The following is a 16,708-nucleotide window of genomic DNA, read 5'->3' on the forward strand; positions in this document are numbered from 1 at the left end:
TTACCCTGGCACCAAAACTTGATGCTTGGGCTGAATAGCATGACCACAGACAACCGTATTAACTCTCAATCAGTAAGGCAGCTCTTTGATAATTTCCCCTTAGAATATGATAGACCAAGCCATCTGCCACCAAAGACAGGTACCAATCTTCATAACTTTTCGACTGACAGCTACACTTTGTTTGAGTCCATCTGTTCATTTTTCACTTGCAATCTTGAACATTTCCTAATGCCAATCACAACACATGCCAACGATAGGTACCAACATTGCAAGTTTGGACTAAAGTCTACAGCTTACTTTAGTCCATCTGTAATTTTCAGGCACCACTAATCTCAAATTTTTCAAATGACCTTGATACCTTGCAACAAGCTTTAAAATGCCATCACTTAAAGGATGTCCCATATCTATGTTTGAAAGAATAATCTTTGTCATCTATTGAAGTATATGATACAAAATCTCTGCGTCATCTGACCCTTTTGGAAAATATATTCCTGCTTTATTCATGGGTAAAAGCATAATTACTAGAAAAACTCAGCAGAAATTAATTACTTTCTTCCTGGTCATCTAGCAAAAATTTGACAACAAAATTGGCAGTCAATTGTTTCATTTACGGCTCTGCATGTGTTTCAAGGAAAATAAGAACTTTATGTCAACAATTTTTAGTTATAGACACTGCTGAATTCATTTCTGTTATCAACATTCTACTGCTCTGTTTTGAATTCATGATCATATTGTAGAGATGGCGTCTTTCCTCAACAATTAATTCTCCCCATGTTCCATATTGGTCTAGGATAAATTCAAATTATTTTGAAGAAAATCTCATACAACTCCTAAGAGATGAAAGAACCTACCAAAGGTATTCTTACTCTTTGATTTCCATATCGTTCAATGAAGCAGGGGGCTTTCTCCAAGAAGGATTCAACTGAATCACTTCAAAATATACAGCTCTGTCCCATGATCAATTCCCTGGTGAAGACTCACCAATGAAGAAGCAGAACATTTCAAGTCAGAGAATAATGTTCTATCTGGAAAAACTTCGTAATCTCGAGCTCTTTTCCTTGCTTTCATTCAAGTGCTTCTTGTGCTCAAGACTTCGCACTCTATCCCTGTTTAGTCTGTCCAAACTCTGCCGTGGAGAAGCAATCCATTTGTTCCTGGGCTGTAGTTGTTTTGCAGCAACCTTGACTTCATTTCTTCAAGCTTCAAACTGGATGAGTGGGAGAATTTTGAACAAGCCAAAAAAATCAGCGAAGGATGATAGGTTAACTGATTGTGGGAGAAGAGGATGCATCTTCAGTTGAACAGGTTGCAAGTGCGAGTTGAATAACAGTCCATGAATTTCAGCTGAGCGCTCATTAATTTCCGCGTGATTTTTGGTGGAGTGAGGTGGAAAAATGTGTGCTGGACCATATGAACTGCTGTGCTATCATGAACTCTTCTATTTGTTAATTAATTGATGCCCTGTGCACTAAAGTTCAACAAATCTACCACTAACTGTGTTTTTCAAATTTTCCATGAATGACCATACACGTATGCTGCGTGATTTTTCCTTGAGCGCTAGAGAACTGGGTGTCTTGCTACATTCATGGCTTATTTTCACCATTCCATTCGTTCATGCAATGCTTAGACTAGATTCATGCAATAGATGAACAAGGTGTAGTCACGTACCTGAAGTCAAACGGCTGCTTGTGAAGCTTTTTGCTGCTGCATGCTCATGTTCTGCTGCTGCATGCCTGGATCCTTTGATTGCATGAGGGCTTGGCTGATGATTTTTGATTGCTTTTCCTTGTGCAGGTGTCCTTTGGCTGGATCTGAGCTGCATGCCATTGTTTCCACGTTCAGATCTGCACCTTCAAGCTGCTGCTGCTGCATGGTCACAAAACCAGAACTTGTTTTCGCCATTTCTCCCAAACGGCAAAGCGGATCGATCTGAAACTTTCTGAGCATGTTTCTATCATCATTATTCATCTCCCATAGCAAAATCGTGATCAATGGATGCACGGATTTCAAGAAAAATGGAAAATGGCTGAAGATTTCAGAGCTTGATTTCTCGGAAACCGTGCATCGGAATCAGCTGAAACTGCTTGGATAGGTTACCATCACTCACATGCATATCCCCATGAAACAGGTTTTGAAACGGATGCACGGATATGGAGAAAATGCAAAAATGGCTGATGGTGATGGAGGCTGATTTCTTGGAAACCGTGCACCAGAATTGCATGAAACTGCTCAGGCATGTTTCCATCAACCTTGTACAATTCCCCATCAAACGGTTTGTCAAATGGATGCATGGTTCTCAAGTTATGGCAAAAACAAATTTTGTTATATGTCTTTTTGCTTCAAGGCACTTTGCATGTGTTTGCATGGAAGGGAAAACTGAGCTTGGGTTGTGATGCAGGTATGGAGATGATGGAGGAGGAGTTGGAAGATTGCATGAGGACTTCTGAACCCTTGAGGAAGCTACCATGTTCGCCAAACCACTTTTTGAAATCCATGTCTAGTTTCCCACAATTTCTACAGGAAGTTCCTGCAGAAGCACAATGAGAAGCACAAGGAGGTGGAAAAAATGATGGAGAAAGGGAAGGGATGGACACACAAGTGCTTGTAGGCCTAATCAACAGATTCCCACCATTAGATTCACTTTTGAAATTGGATTTGTCTCGTCCATAGGTTCTACAAGATGTTTCCTGTAGAAATACAGAGCTTCCTGTAGAAGGCACAAGAAAAATTCCTTTAACCTTGATTTGAGTGCTCCTCCTGTCATGAGACGTCCTTCTTGCAACCTGCGATTAGCCAATGGAATTAGTTTTATTTTTATTTTTCTTTTTCTCTCTTTTTTTTTTTTTGAAAAACAACTAGGGCGCCTCATGGAGGTTTTCACCCTAATTGCCTGCCCTGGGCGCCTCCAAGGGAGGTTTTCACCCAGAATCTTATTCTCTTTTCTCTTTTTTTTTCCAACCCATTGACCGCCTCATGGAGGTTTTCAATCAATGAGCCAATCTAAGGCGCCTCCGAGGAGGTTTTCACCTTAGATTTCTATTTTCCTCTTTTTTTATTTTTTTTTTCTTTTTCTTTTTTCTCTTTTTTTTTTCTTTTTCTTTTCTACCCTACCCTACTTGAAACACAAAATCGTTCTCAAGTATAAGAATACTTCCAATGGAGCCATGTGCACATCGAGATTAGAGACAAAATGATGTGAAGGCTCAGAATGCATGCTTTGACAACTATCCAAATTTCAGAGACAAAATGATCTGACTTTGAAAGTACAAAACATAGCTGAGGAGGAGAGTACTGCTGCAACTTAGTGACTATCTGGAACCATGTCTCAATATAGCTTTGATATCCTTGGTCCTTTTTCTGATCTCGATCATTCTTCATGTCACCTTCTAACATGACTTTCTCATCTTCCTCTTTTTTCTGATCTTTCTCTTGAGTACATGGAGGATTTGATGGTAACCATGAGGGAACTCTCTCGATCTCTGATTCTGATCTCTTCTCTTCATCAAGTGCAGCCCATGGTTCTTTGATCTCTTCTTTTGAATCTTCTTTTGCTGGATGTGATCCTTCAATGCTTTCAAGATGATCTCTTTTTTGCAATGCTTTTCCTGAGCTTTGGTGAACATCATTGAGCTCAAAAGGAGTCATTTGCACATGTTGTGCCTCAGCTTTGCAATTGGGTTGAGCTGCTCCATTGTATGGTTTTGGAAATGGTGGTACGGGTAGTTGAGTGGAGGTGTGAAATTGAGATGGAGATGGATGGCATTGTGGTTGGGTAGGCATTTGGGGTTGCCTTGGTGGAGGAGGAGGCGATGGTTGTGGATGAGCAGGTGGTGGAGGAAAATGAGCGGGATGAGAGTTGTACTGGGGCCTCCACCCCTGATAAGGTGCATTCCACTGCGGCTGTGGCTGAGCATAAGAGTGAAATGAATGAGCAGCTGGTTGGGCATAATATGGATCTGTGAAGGAATAAGGAGGAGGTGTGAACCAGGAAGGATGAGCAGGGGGACCCCAAGAAGGCATGAAGGTGGCTTGAGAAGGGTCATAATAGGTCTCGGGTGTCCCTTGCAGTTCCTGCTGGTAAGATATAGGTCCATGCGGCCTCCTTTGGTTCATATAATAGAGTGATTCAGTGGTTCCTTTGGCTCTTTGATATGTAGCTTTGATTCTGGGTAAGGAAGGGCACTGATCTGTAGGATGGTATTCTTCACAGATGAAACACACTTCTAGGGAGTGCATTGGACATTCGTTTCTAGGATGCTTTCTAGAGCACCTGGGACAAAAGATGACCAAAGCCCTCTTGGCTTCCTCTTGCTTCTTTTGGATCCGCAAGGTATCCAGTTGCATGGCAAGAAACTGCCTCATATCACTCTTGAAGCCTTCGATCTGATTTTCAAATTCATCTTTGGATAAGGGACTGCTCCCAACATTTCTGCTTGTAGCCATTTGCTCCAGAGGAATGGTTTCTTCTTCTTCTTCCCTAGAGGTTATTTAAATATGCCTTGATGTCCACCCAGGGGTTCTTTAATCACAGCCATTGAAGAAGAGATAACGTTGGTTGTGTGAAGCAGTGGGGGGTTGTGCAATCATTTTTCTAACTTATCTCTACTCCTACAAGGCATGAAATGAAATCTTTTTGGTTGATTTTTTCTTTTTTTTCTACTTCTACTTGCAAAACTGAAATAAATTGAACTGCAACTAACTATCTTGCTAAAATGAAAAAGCGGAATTGAAATGAAAGCAGGAAAGGACTAATCTATTTTTCTCAAATGAAATGCTAGGCTACGCTTGCGAAATTGAAATGCTAATCTACGCTTGCAGAAATGAAATTGCGGAATTGAAATCCTAATCTATGCTTGCAGAAATGAAATTGCGGAATTGAAATGCTAATCTATGAAAGCAAGAAATGCTAATCTACTTTTGCATAAATGAAATTGCATAATGGAAATGAAATAAACTACTTAGCAGAAGGTTGTAGTGGAAAATAGAAGAATAGCGACAATCACCAATACTCTGACGCTTCCCCGGAAACGGCACCAAAAAGATGGTGGGCCCCAGTATTGTAGCAATAATGCTACAACTCCTGGAACTCCCTTCTTTAATTTTATCAACCCGGTAGTTCGTAACAAACTTGGAAGCGACGATGCTGTATGCACAAGTACTAGCTCTTGCCGCAGCTGTCACTTGGTCAGCTGGCACAAATCCGCTAGGGGCTCAAGCCAACTTCTATGAGCTCTTAGAAGAAGCTTTTTAACCGATGGACGAAAGCTAACTCAAAGGAAGCTAATCTACTTGCGGAAAGAAACTGAAAGCCAAAAAGAAATACAAACCCTAGCAAACCCTAGCAAACCCTAATTCTACCAACTAGTCCTACTGATGCAAAAATGAGAATGCAAACTATGAGAAGAGATGCCATTACTTCTAGGAAGGTAAAATGCATGTGTCTAAGTTATCACTATCTGAAGAAAACATCTTTTTGTATTTTTGATTAAGTTATTAGAATTATCATGCATGTGCTTTTAACTGGCTTTTCACTGTGCAGGGGTGGATCAAGGAGGAGAAATGCTTGGAAAAGGTTGGGATGGTACAGAGAGGGTCTAAGGGATACCTGACATTCTCTCTGAGAGTTTCACAAAGTCTGGATGACATGCAACCATGTTTATGAACTTCTACAGGAAGTCTGCAGGGGTTTCTACAGGAAGTTCTGTAATTCTTCTACAGGATGTTTCGTGATTAGGTTTTTGACTGGTAGGTGAGTGGGAGAGAATGCATGAATGGGTAGGGAGGTAGGGTAGGGGCCTGGAATGACCCAATGACTGAGGGATGAGGTGATGAGAGGGTGTGGAAGTCTAGCTTGCATCAAAGAAGGTTTAGGCAATGGAAAGGCAAGAAGGTAGGGTTACGTGGCAAAAGAGGAGATGGGAGATGAGGAAACAGACTTGGTGATGGAGGAGCTGATCTGGATGAGGCTTAGATGAACGAGGAGGTGATGAAGGTGCCCTGCATAGTGTTTACCTGATCAAACCAACTACGTCTTGCATACAATCAAAATATTAGATGATCTATCTAACAATTTAATGAGATCAGTGAACAACAACCTTATTCATGACAAAAATCACGTACAGCATGTGAACAAAACATTATCAAAGAGATATAAATGCATGACTAACTCCTACCAATCCATCCTAAACATAAAAAGCTACTTTAACCAACAAAAACAACCAAAATAACAAAGCAAGATCTAAAGAGCAGATTTTATTTTAAGAACGCAGCAAACACACATAAAGATAAACAAGGGAGGTACTGGGCGCTTGAGATGGGCCCAACCCCAAGAGCTACAGCCTCCTAAGAGAGATTTAGAGCTGGTGCAAAGCTGAATTCATTTTTATTAATCAAGAATGAAGAGTTACATCAAAACTGTCCACAAGGAGAGCTTGAGAATGAGCTGAAAGCAAAGCTAATCTATTGCATACAAATCGAATTACAAAATGACTACAACAAGGCTATGAAATGACTAACTACTAGCTACTATATACTGGCTAACTAGCTAACATCCACTGGCTACACTGGCTAACCAAAATGAGGCCCTAAGCCTTCTTATATATACAAATTGAGGACCCAACAATCCTCCTAAACTTTAGGGACTTGGCTGCCCAAAACTTGGAGTTAACAGCAGTCCTACTTGACTTGATTGGCTGCCCTTGTGCTGATTGATTTGGTGGCCCTTGAACTCCGAGCTGATGGTGGAGAATTCAAGGTAAGGGCCCATAAATGAAGGGGACACCTTCCTACAAATCCTCTAGCTTGTTCTCCAACGAATTTGGCTGCCAAGTGCTCATTAAGACCTTCAATTTTGTCTCCAAGTTGACCAAAAAGGCTACACAAAGCACCCATTAGACTTGTTGGTATAATGACTAACCAAATTCACTCTATTAACATAAATATAATCAAAACATGCAATAAACTAATGAGAATGGTGGATTAAGTCAAATTAGGAGGTTGAATGAGCCCAAATAATTGTCCATTTTTGGGGCTCATCACCATTTCAAGCCTTAAAACACAATTATTATGTATACATCATTGTCTCATGCATAAATATTCACCACCTTATAATCAGAGCTCTCCTATAAGTTTAGAGAGGTACTAAATTTAATTGTGATTCAATGTAGATTCAATAGTTATCCCATGCATCTGTATAAACTATTTCATAAATAAAGTCAGTATAGGTAATTCTCTTTAGGCATAGTGGTCACATGTAGATTCTACCATTTGTAACGTGTGCCATGTAAATGCTTGACCCAAGTATTAATAAATACCTGCTATTATCTCATCACAAAATCTACACACAGATGCAATAGGGGTCACATGCATAAGAATTTAATCATCCTCATAAATCAAGATAACACATACAACTATACACATCCCATGCAAGTGGTTCAGACAAGGGAAATTAGGAAGAAGGTGACTTGGAGAATTGAGCACTGCCACCCAACCTAGAAATATCTTTTACCAGTTCACCCATGAGCCAAGAGTTGTCGCCATGGATCCACTGCCCTTGTTGATCTCTTCAATGGGTATTTTATACCCTCTTTCATGATATGGTTTCCATTAGCGGCATCATGCATCATTTTTATCCATTTGCCTAGGATTTTTCCAGAAAATATTGCCTTTATCTCCCATAGGGCTTTTCCTCATAAAAGCTTGCCTTTCTATCTTGCAAGGCTTTTATGTTTTTATTAACTTAGCATATTTCTTCAGCTAGGTAGCTTAATGTATATTTATCTCCAATCCATTAAGATTATCTAGAATTGTATCTATAAGTCTTATCATGAAAGAATTATCCCTTCCCATTCACAAATGGTATTTGGCAAGAATCTCATCTCTTGATGTCTCGCTTTTCCAAGTGATTAAATTATTTTATTTATTTCATAATAAAGTATTTAAGTTTCTTGTTACACATCATGCCTATCTTTTCTTAGCTTAGGTTAGCAAGGTTTTACATACAATGGAGGGGTGTTACACTTGTAAAATGTCTAGTCCACATTTATTTTAGGCGTAGGGTCTATAATAAATCTTGTACAAAGGTTTTGAATACTCTCAAATCCCTTGTGTATAGAGCTATTGGGGTTCCTCCATACTAGTGTGATGCTCAATCAAGGTTTCCATCAGTTGATCTAGAATCAACAGCTCACAAATGATGCAATAGTTATAGGAACTACCCTCCTCCCCCATCGATGCTACTCCCGAACCAGTGTGTGTTTTCCAATATGGAGGTTTAGCTCTATAATTCGAGTTAGGATTTCGGTACTCAAGGGACTTCCTCACTCTGGATATAACCATGGAGGTTGTAATTTCACCAAAACACTCTACCGTAATTTTCCCTATTCTCAGACATTGTTCAGCCCTCCAACTTTTCCTTTCACACTTATTGATTGGTGTTAATGTATTTACAAGTAGGTTGTAGGTATTTCCATTGCTCATACTTATTGGATATTTTAATTTGAGATTCTTTTAATTTCCTGTTAAAGCCCAGGTGATTTCCTTCCACTCGGGACACACATTTATGTGTTCTCTTTTGTTAAAGTCTCAGTGGTTAGGTTGAGGGTGCTCACTCCTTATTCATGTTGGAGATGTGTATGCAACCTCCACACAGGCAACCCTGAAACCTTACCCGGATCTCACATTATATTTTTTTTTCTCATTTCCTATATATTTTTTGGAAATACTTCTAAGAAGAAGGTTGTGCATGTGTTCAACCTCATCATGACCACGATGGGATCCTTACAGGTGATTTGAATGTCGTTGTTGTCTTTTTTTTCATGAAAATTAGAACCTTACTTGGGAAACAAATATAAATATTCTCTTTTGATTCCACAAACATATCTGGAGGGAAACTTGGAGTTTATTTTCTTCCTTGCACCTCGAGAGAGTTTCTACTCAAATTACGGTTCAACTCCAAGATTTTTAGGTGTAATAATCTTTCCCTGGCTGGGGTTTCTCTTATTGGAAACTCGCAACATCCAGCTAGCTTGAGCTTAGCTTTATCACTTTCGTCAGCTACATTTACCCATTTGTTGCATGGGAAACTACATTTCGAGGAACCTGGAACTCCAGGTGTCCTCTGTTGTAGTAGAACATAAAATAAAATTGTAACCCATAACCACATTTTGATTTAATGTATTGAATGAAATTCTATTTCTTTTTCTTTGCAATGCCTGTCCTTTAATAACAATGGCATTATGGAATGGAGGTATTATAAATGTTTCTTGTGTCCTACTGATATCTGAAATAAGGCAAAATTCTGTTTTAAAGTTAACATTAGTCAAATTACTCCGTTCTTAATCACTGTGCTAATATATGTTATCCCATAAACATCTGGTTTATTTACTTTCTTTATTGCTCATGTTAACACCATATGTTCTGTATTCCACACATATTTACTATTGATTCTTATAAATGTTATGTAAAATAGTGGGACTATTTCAATGGGTTACTAATTGTCTAGCTCGAACCTAGGAACTAACCCCACCCCTTCACAAGTTGAAATTGAAAACTTTTGCAATAATTTATAGTGAGATATTTTATATTTTAGTATATATATGTTCATTAGAAAATTAATAGGTTCATGCCACTTTATCTATATTTATGGAAACAAGGACTTCTCCCTCTTATTTATTTGACATAATACTTTATGAACTTATTTCTACTATCATTTATAGTTTTCAGGCGCATAAATTCCTCTTGCTAACAAGAGAAATATCCCTAGATCCTAAAAGGAAACTAGAAACAAACAAATAATCAAGCTATTTCCTCCCCTTAATCTATATTTCCTTGAATCATAAACTAACAAGGTGAGAAATGGAAATTCATACCTGATTATGACATGCTTGATGAAGATCCCTTGTTGTGCTTCAGTGCAGCTCCTCCATGCTTGAATCTAGACCTGCACATATGGAAACAACAAAGGATCAAAGGCATATGCAACATAAATGATTCAATAATTTAAACTAGTGATCAAGGAGACTAGTAAAAAACATCATTTTAATGAACATAATAAACAATTGCAAACTATTCATCATCCACAAAAGAAAAAATCAATGGGATAAAGTGCTCATTTGTATTAACCAGAAGATAAGAGGAGCCTTACAGCCTTCACCTTGATGCCATGAGGCCCCTCCCAAATGCCTTCAATGTCCTCCTTAAATAACAAGCTCTCTAATCTCAAACTAACAACATAAGTTTGTATCCTCTGAATTCTGACCTCCTCCATTCCTCAACCCTCTAGCCCTTTTATAGATCAAAGAGGGGAAACTTTCAGATCCCTAAGAAGATGATGAACCTCCTTTAATGAAGGATTAGGTTACGATAAGAAAAGGGATGGAGATGCATCTTATGAGGGTTATAGTTTGAATAATCATCATCTGGAAGCATTCAGTTGGGAAATATTCGACCAACTATGTTTCTAGAATGCACTTTTTATTTTTACTTTCTAGAATTCCCCTGTGTAGGTTTATAGTTATAGATAGAGTGCAACTTTGCGTTGTTCTCAAAGTCAATTTCACCACATGCATAGGAAATGCTAGAGAAATCGGCGCAGGTGGAACTTAACAAGGTGTGAGATCTATTTGACCTAGATTTCTCATGTACTTTAACATATTTTGAGTTGTTTGACTTCTTAGGTAGTTGGTTTCGACATGTTCATGGATGGTAAAAATATCCATAAACTGATCGAGTGTCATTGCGACAAATTGATGTATAACAAATTTTCCCCTAAAGTGAAAAGTCTAAAAAATAAGTTTAAAAGATTGAAGCTCTTTATCATTCAAAGGATCGGATCAGAGGCAATGGTCAGAAACCTACAAGGAACATTCAAGGGAAAATAATGCAAAATATTTATCAAAAATCATGTTTGAGGTAGGCATTCCAATACTCAAAGTAAAGTGAACTCAATGAATAAGCATGGAAAAACTAAGGTTATATAGATGGTAGACACAACATGGACACAACCATCTGTCTACATAATCATCAATATAAAATTTCCTCGCAAACTAGATTGATGAAACTAGATACAGGGTCTTGATATCCATCTCTCGATTCATGGTATGACTCTAACCATCCGAGTGAATGTCTCGAAGTCAAACATGGAAGAAACCACTTGATTACTGGTCAATGATGTGAACCGTTAACAAGTGCAAGAGAAACCACCAATAATGAAACTAGTTCTCAAGGTATTCCTAGTACAATATATGAAGTGTGAATATGTGATCTTAAGTCAAACACTCATAGTATCATTCCATCGAATGCTAATGATGAGAACCTATTGTCGAAGGCAAAAAAACTGCCATTAAGTCATGCAAACTTCAAGGTACTAAAGGTTTCTAAATCGAATTCCTATATAATGAGCTGAAGTTGATAGGAAGTGATTCGTCGTAGGAAATCCTATGACACGAAATATGATATCAAGTTTTGAAAATAATTGCAAGGACTAACTCAAGGATGTTCGATGCGAATGAAGACAAATATTTTGCAAAAGGATTTGAACCAAGGTTGAACTTCTCTTGATCACATAATGACACCACAATTATTTGGTAGAAAATGACTCAACGATAATACCCAAAACCATGAAGAGTTTCAATGAGGTTTGATTAATTGTAAGGAAAATGAATTTCCCAACCCGAACATGAATGTGATGGAGCGTCATGTTCAAGAGCGACATGCTACCTTTTAACTGATGTTGTAAAATGGAAACATACCCCAATTCCCCCCACCATTACTGGGAGGCACCTCTTTATTTTTTACAAGATTTAGGAGGATAACATATGCTTGGAATGTAAGCTCATCCTTCGGATATGTCCATTAGATTATTTTTAACAAACCCTAAGAAGGAATGGTTCAGTCTCGTCATGCTTAATGAGTCATTTGTTTTTTAATGTTTTTTACGAGTCCAGTAAAGGTGTAACTTGATGTCGTTTTCTTTTAAGAGTTTTAAAAAAGACACAAAAAGAAAAACTCATTCATCTCTTTAAATGTAAAATTTTAACGAGCCCGGAGAAAGTAAAGCTCAATTTTTTTCATTTTTAGAGAGTTAGAAGAAAAACATAAGTAGACTCAATCAGATTATTTTTCACCAGTTTAGTCTCTGATGTTCGAAAAAGGGTAAAATAATACAAGAGAGAACTCTATTGACCAGGTTTGATCAATATATACCTTTTTTATAAATAGTCTTGGCTCAATTCGTAAAAGGGGTGAACTTATACTGAGTGGACAGTTGTTCATTTACTTTTACAAGTTCAAAAAAGCAAGTACTCAGCAATCTTTTCATTTTAAAAAATCCTGAAAAGGGCTTAAAAGAGCCTTCCATGATTTTTCACTTTTCGTAAATTTTAAAGAGCATAAAGTGATAAAAGTATACTAAAATGTAAAAAATGATTCATCTTTACTCTGTTAGGAAGCCAGCTCACAAAAAGATAGAAAATATATATAAACGCCTTAGAAATAAGCCTCTTCAAGGGGGCAAACTCCTTTACATTACACAAATGAACAATACTTGGATGATACAATTGAAAAAACCTCCTTTCTATATATAGGAGTCTAAGGGGTCATAACATAATCAGAGCCGACATAACAATAGTAATGTAAGGGCACAATAATAACAATAGTGGGATTCTATGGGGCACAATAATAACAATATGGGGACTACATGGGCACATCAATATAATAAGGGGGTTGTACTAATAGAAATAAGGGGTTACACTACTAGTATAGAGACCTCACATGCCCCTCTCCTTCAAAAAGTGTTGTCCTAAATGCTTGAGTAGGTCTTGATGCTTCTGTATAAAATTCTTGTCCTCCCATGTGGAATCTATAGTAGGTAAGTTCTTTCACTTGATGAGATACTCTGAAATTGATCAATTTTGAAGCTGTTGGGTTCTTATTTCTGTGACTGCTCCAGGCTCCAATATGATTTTTCCTTCCTCTTCAAGTTTTGACAATATTGTTTGAACTAGGGTATTTTGCAACTTTGAATGAATGGATACACTTCTTCATCCTTCTTCCATTCATCCCTTGCTTCATTTATCCAATCTTTCTAGATAATAGAAATAGCACAAAACAATGCTTCCACATCCTCATTCTTTCTTGAGAGTGCATCTGCCACAATATTTTGCTTCCCTTTTTTGTAGATGATTTCAAACTCATAACCCAACATCTTTGTGACCCACTTTTGTTTCTATTCAGAGGATAATCTTTGTTCTAAAAAGTATTTAAGACTATCATGATCAGTTTTTACCTTGAAGTGTCTTCCCATTAGGTAAGGTCGCCATTTCTTAAGTGAATGTAGTATTTCCAACATTTCCTTCTCATAAATAGCTTTGTGTTAATATTTTCCTTTGATTGGATGACTTTCGAAAGCAATGGGTGTTTCATCTTGGATTAAAATAGCACCAATTTAATTTCCTGAAGCATCACATTCCACAATAAAGGTTTTTGTGAAGTCTGATGTAGCTATGACCAATGCTTGGCACATTGCCTCTTTAAGATGTTTGAAGGCCTATGTTGCTTCTAGAGTCCATGAAAATGCATCTTTCTTCAATAATATTGTTAGAGGTGCTGATATTCTCCCATAATTATTAACAAACTTGCGATAATACCCTATCAACCTGAGAAATCCTCGTAGATAATTTATGGATGTATGGGTTTTACATTCCTTAATAGCTTTAATTTTGCTAGGGTCTACCTTAACACCTTCATGAGATACAATATGGCCCACATATTCCACCTCTTGTACCCCAAAGAAACATTTGAATCTTTTTTCATATAATTGTTTCTACTCCAATAGTTTGAGCACCCTGTCAACATGTTGAACATGATTCTTCCAAGACATGTTCTAGATTAGTATATCATCAAAAAATACTAGCAAAAATTTTCTAAGGAAGGATTTGAAAATGGAATTCATCAAACCTTGAAATGTAGAAGGTGCATTTGTAAGGCCAAAAGGCATGACCAAAAATTCATAATGACCCTCATGAGTTCTAAATGTTGTTTTCAAAATGTCTTCAATCTTCATTCTGATTTGATGATATCCTGAACGAAGATCCAACTTGGTGAAGTAAATTGATCCATGCAAATCATCCAATAATTCATCAATGACAGGAATGGTTTGTCTTTAATAGTGAGCTTGCTGAGCTCCCTATAATCCGCACACATGTGCCATGACCCATCCTTCTTGTGCATCAATACTACTGGAGCAGAGAAAGAACTTTGATTAGGTTGAATCATACTAGCCTCTAGCATTTCTGCAACCATACATTTCATTTCACTATTTTGGGCATAGGGATATCTGTAAGGCCTGATGTTTGGAGGAAAACTTCCTAGAATGAATTGAATAGAATGATCATGATCACAAATAGGCAGGAGGCCTTTGCGAGTCTCCAATACCTTGGAATGATTGTCCAAGACTTTTTGGAGATCTGGATAAATAGATGATTTCGATGTGGGAACCTCTAGCAAACATAATTGTGCAAGTACACCTCGTTTTTCTTTCTTTAGACACTTTGTCAGTCTGTTAGAGCTTATTATCTTTCCTGATTTCCCTGTGATACCCTTTAATTCAAATTCCTTTCCTTCCAAATAAAATTTCATGAAAATTTCTTGAAAATTAAAAGCTATTGTAACCAGAAATTGTAGCCATTGGACTCCTAGTACAACATCAACACCAACCATTGGAATGGAAAGCATTGGGCTATTCAATACATATTCTCCCATGGATAACTTGATATTATGCCACTTTCTAGAGTAATTTATGGTTCCCCCACTTGCAACCATCACTTGACACTTGGTGCTAGATATAGGAAGAAATTCAATTCCTTGGCTATCTTACAATGAATAAAATTATGTGTATTGCTCGAATCAATCAAAACTATTACCTTTCTCTTCTTGATATGTCCTTCTATCTTGATAGTTTGAGGAGTGGTAATTTCAGCCAATGCATTACAAGATATGGTTGGATTAATTTCTTCTTTCTCGATGTGATCTTTCACTTCCTGAACCTTTTTCTTCTTGATATGTCCTTATATCTTGAGATTTTAAGGAGTGGTAATTATTTCCAATGCTTTACAACATATGTTTGGATTCATTTATTCTTTCTCTAGAGTTGGTTCCTAATGTATATCCTCTTCTTTTGATGTTTCTTGATCCTTTTCTTCCTCCTCTTCACAATCTATGTAAAATAATTTCTTCTCAGCACACTTATGACCCTTAGTGTATTTGCTATCACAAATGTGACAAATTCCTTTTTCTCTTTTTTCTTGTAATTGTTGTCATGTAAAGCTTGTAGGTTGTGGAAGGCTAGAAGAAAAGACACTTCCATATTTATAGTTGTGATTGGTAGGGTTCCTTGTTTCCATATTTCTGCTTTCAATTTTTCTTGCCAACCTGAATGCCTTCTGCAATGAATTAGGTTACCAAAGATGAACCTCATGTTGAATGTTACCCTTTAAAGTCCATATGAAGACATCAATCCTTTTCTTCTCTGGAATATCATTTACCCTTATATTCAATTTTTTGAAATCCTCAATGTGCTCTACCATTGAACCCTTTTGCCTGAGATTTATTAATTGGCTAAAGAAGGTGTTACTCTTTGTATCCTCATAATGTGCTATCATTTCTTCCATGAGAATTGACCAAGTGACAAGTGCTTTACAAGAACACAACCCTTTATACCATACAAATTGATCTAGTTCTAAATATGAATATGTAATATGTACCTTTTGTAACAGTTTCACCTCATGTAGATCAAAATATTGCTCCATCTGTAGTATCCAATTTACCATATCCTTGCCATCAAACTTCCTCACATTTCATTTTCTTGATTTTAGGAGCTCAATCTTGAAACAAATGTAACTCCATAATTTCATATATTCCAGTTCTAAAATTGCAACCTGGAGTAGCCCTCTGTGTCCTCTTTCTAATGCCACCAGTTTGATCGAAATTGGAATGTCCAAGTAAGAGTTATCCACAATCTCCCAAGATGACCTGATTATATACCTTTTCTGAAGCGTGAACTTGTATGAAGTGCCACATTTCACTATTTTGATCTTCGGATCTGAAAAATATCAACAGAAAACTACAGTTTGTCCTCTTTTTGTAACTTCTTACAAAATTTCAATCTAATGCTCAGAGAAATTGATGATGATTTTCCCAAGGTCACTTGTTTCAGATGTAATTCGAGAGTCTAAAATGACCCTAACTTCATTAGATCATATATCCTAAAATATAGAGAGGCAAGTCTGAAACTTGGACCCGAAGTTCGGATTGCTTTCTTCTAAAATGGGTTTTTTTAGCTTCTGAAACTTCCTAGCAAACAAGTTATAGAGAAAATTCCACAATGATCGGTTTTAGATGAAATTCTGGAGCTTGCAAAACCATAACCTTCTCAAATCATAGTGCCGAAAATATAGCGAGACAACATCTGAAATTTGGACATGAGGTTCAATGTGATTTCGTCTCAAATGATTTTTTTTTAGCTTCTGAAACATCGCAAAAAAACGTTATAGCGAAAATGCCATGATGTCCTATTTGGAGTAGAGAAGGACTGGAATCCAAAGCTCTGATACCAAATGTTAGGAAACCAGCTCACAAAAAGATAGAAAAGATAGTTAAACGCCTTACAAATAAGCCTCTTCAAGGGGGGAACCTCCTTTACATTACACAA

This window comes from Pinus tabuliformis, chromosome 2_2 (genome assembly GCF_031772625.1).
Source record: "Pinus tabuliformis cultivar Carrire ecotype Pingquan chromosome 2_2, CPIR1, whole genome shotgun sequence".
Taxonomy (NCBI): domain Eukaryota; kingdom Viridiplantae; phylum Streptophyta; class Pinopsida; order Pinales; family Pinaceae; genus Pinus; species Pinus tabuliformis.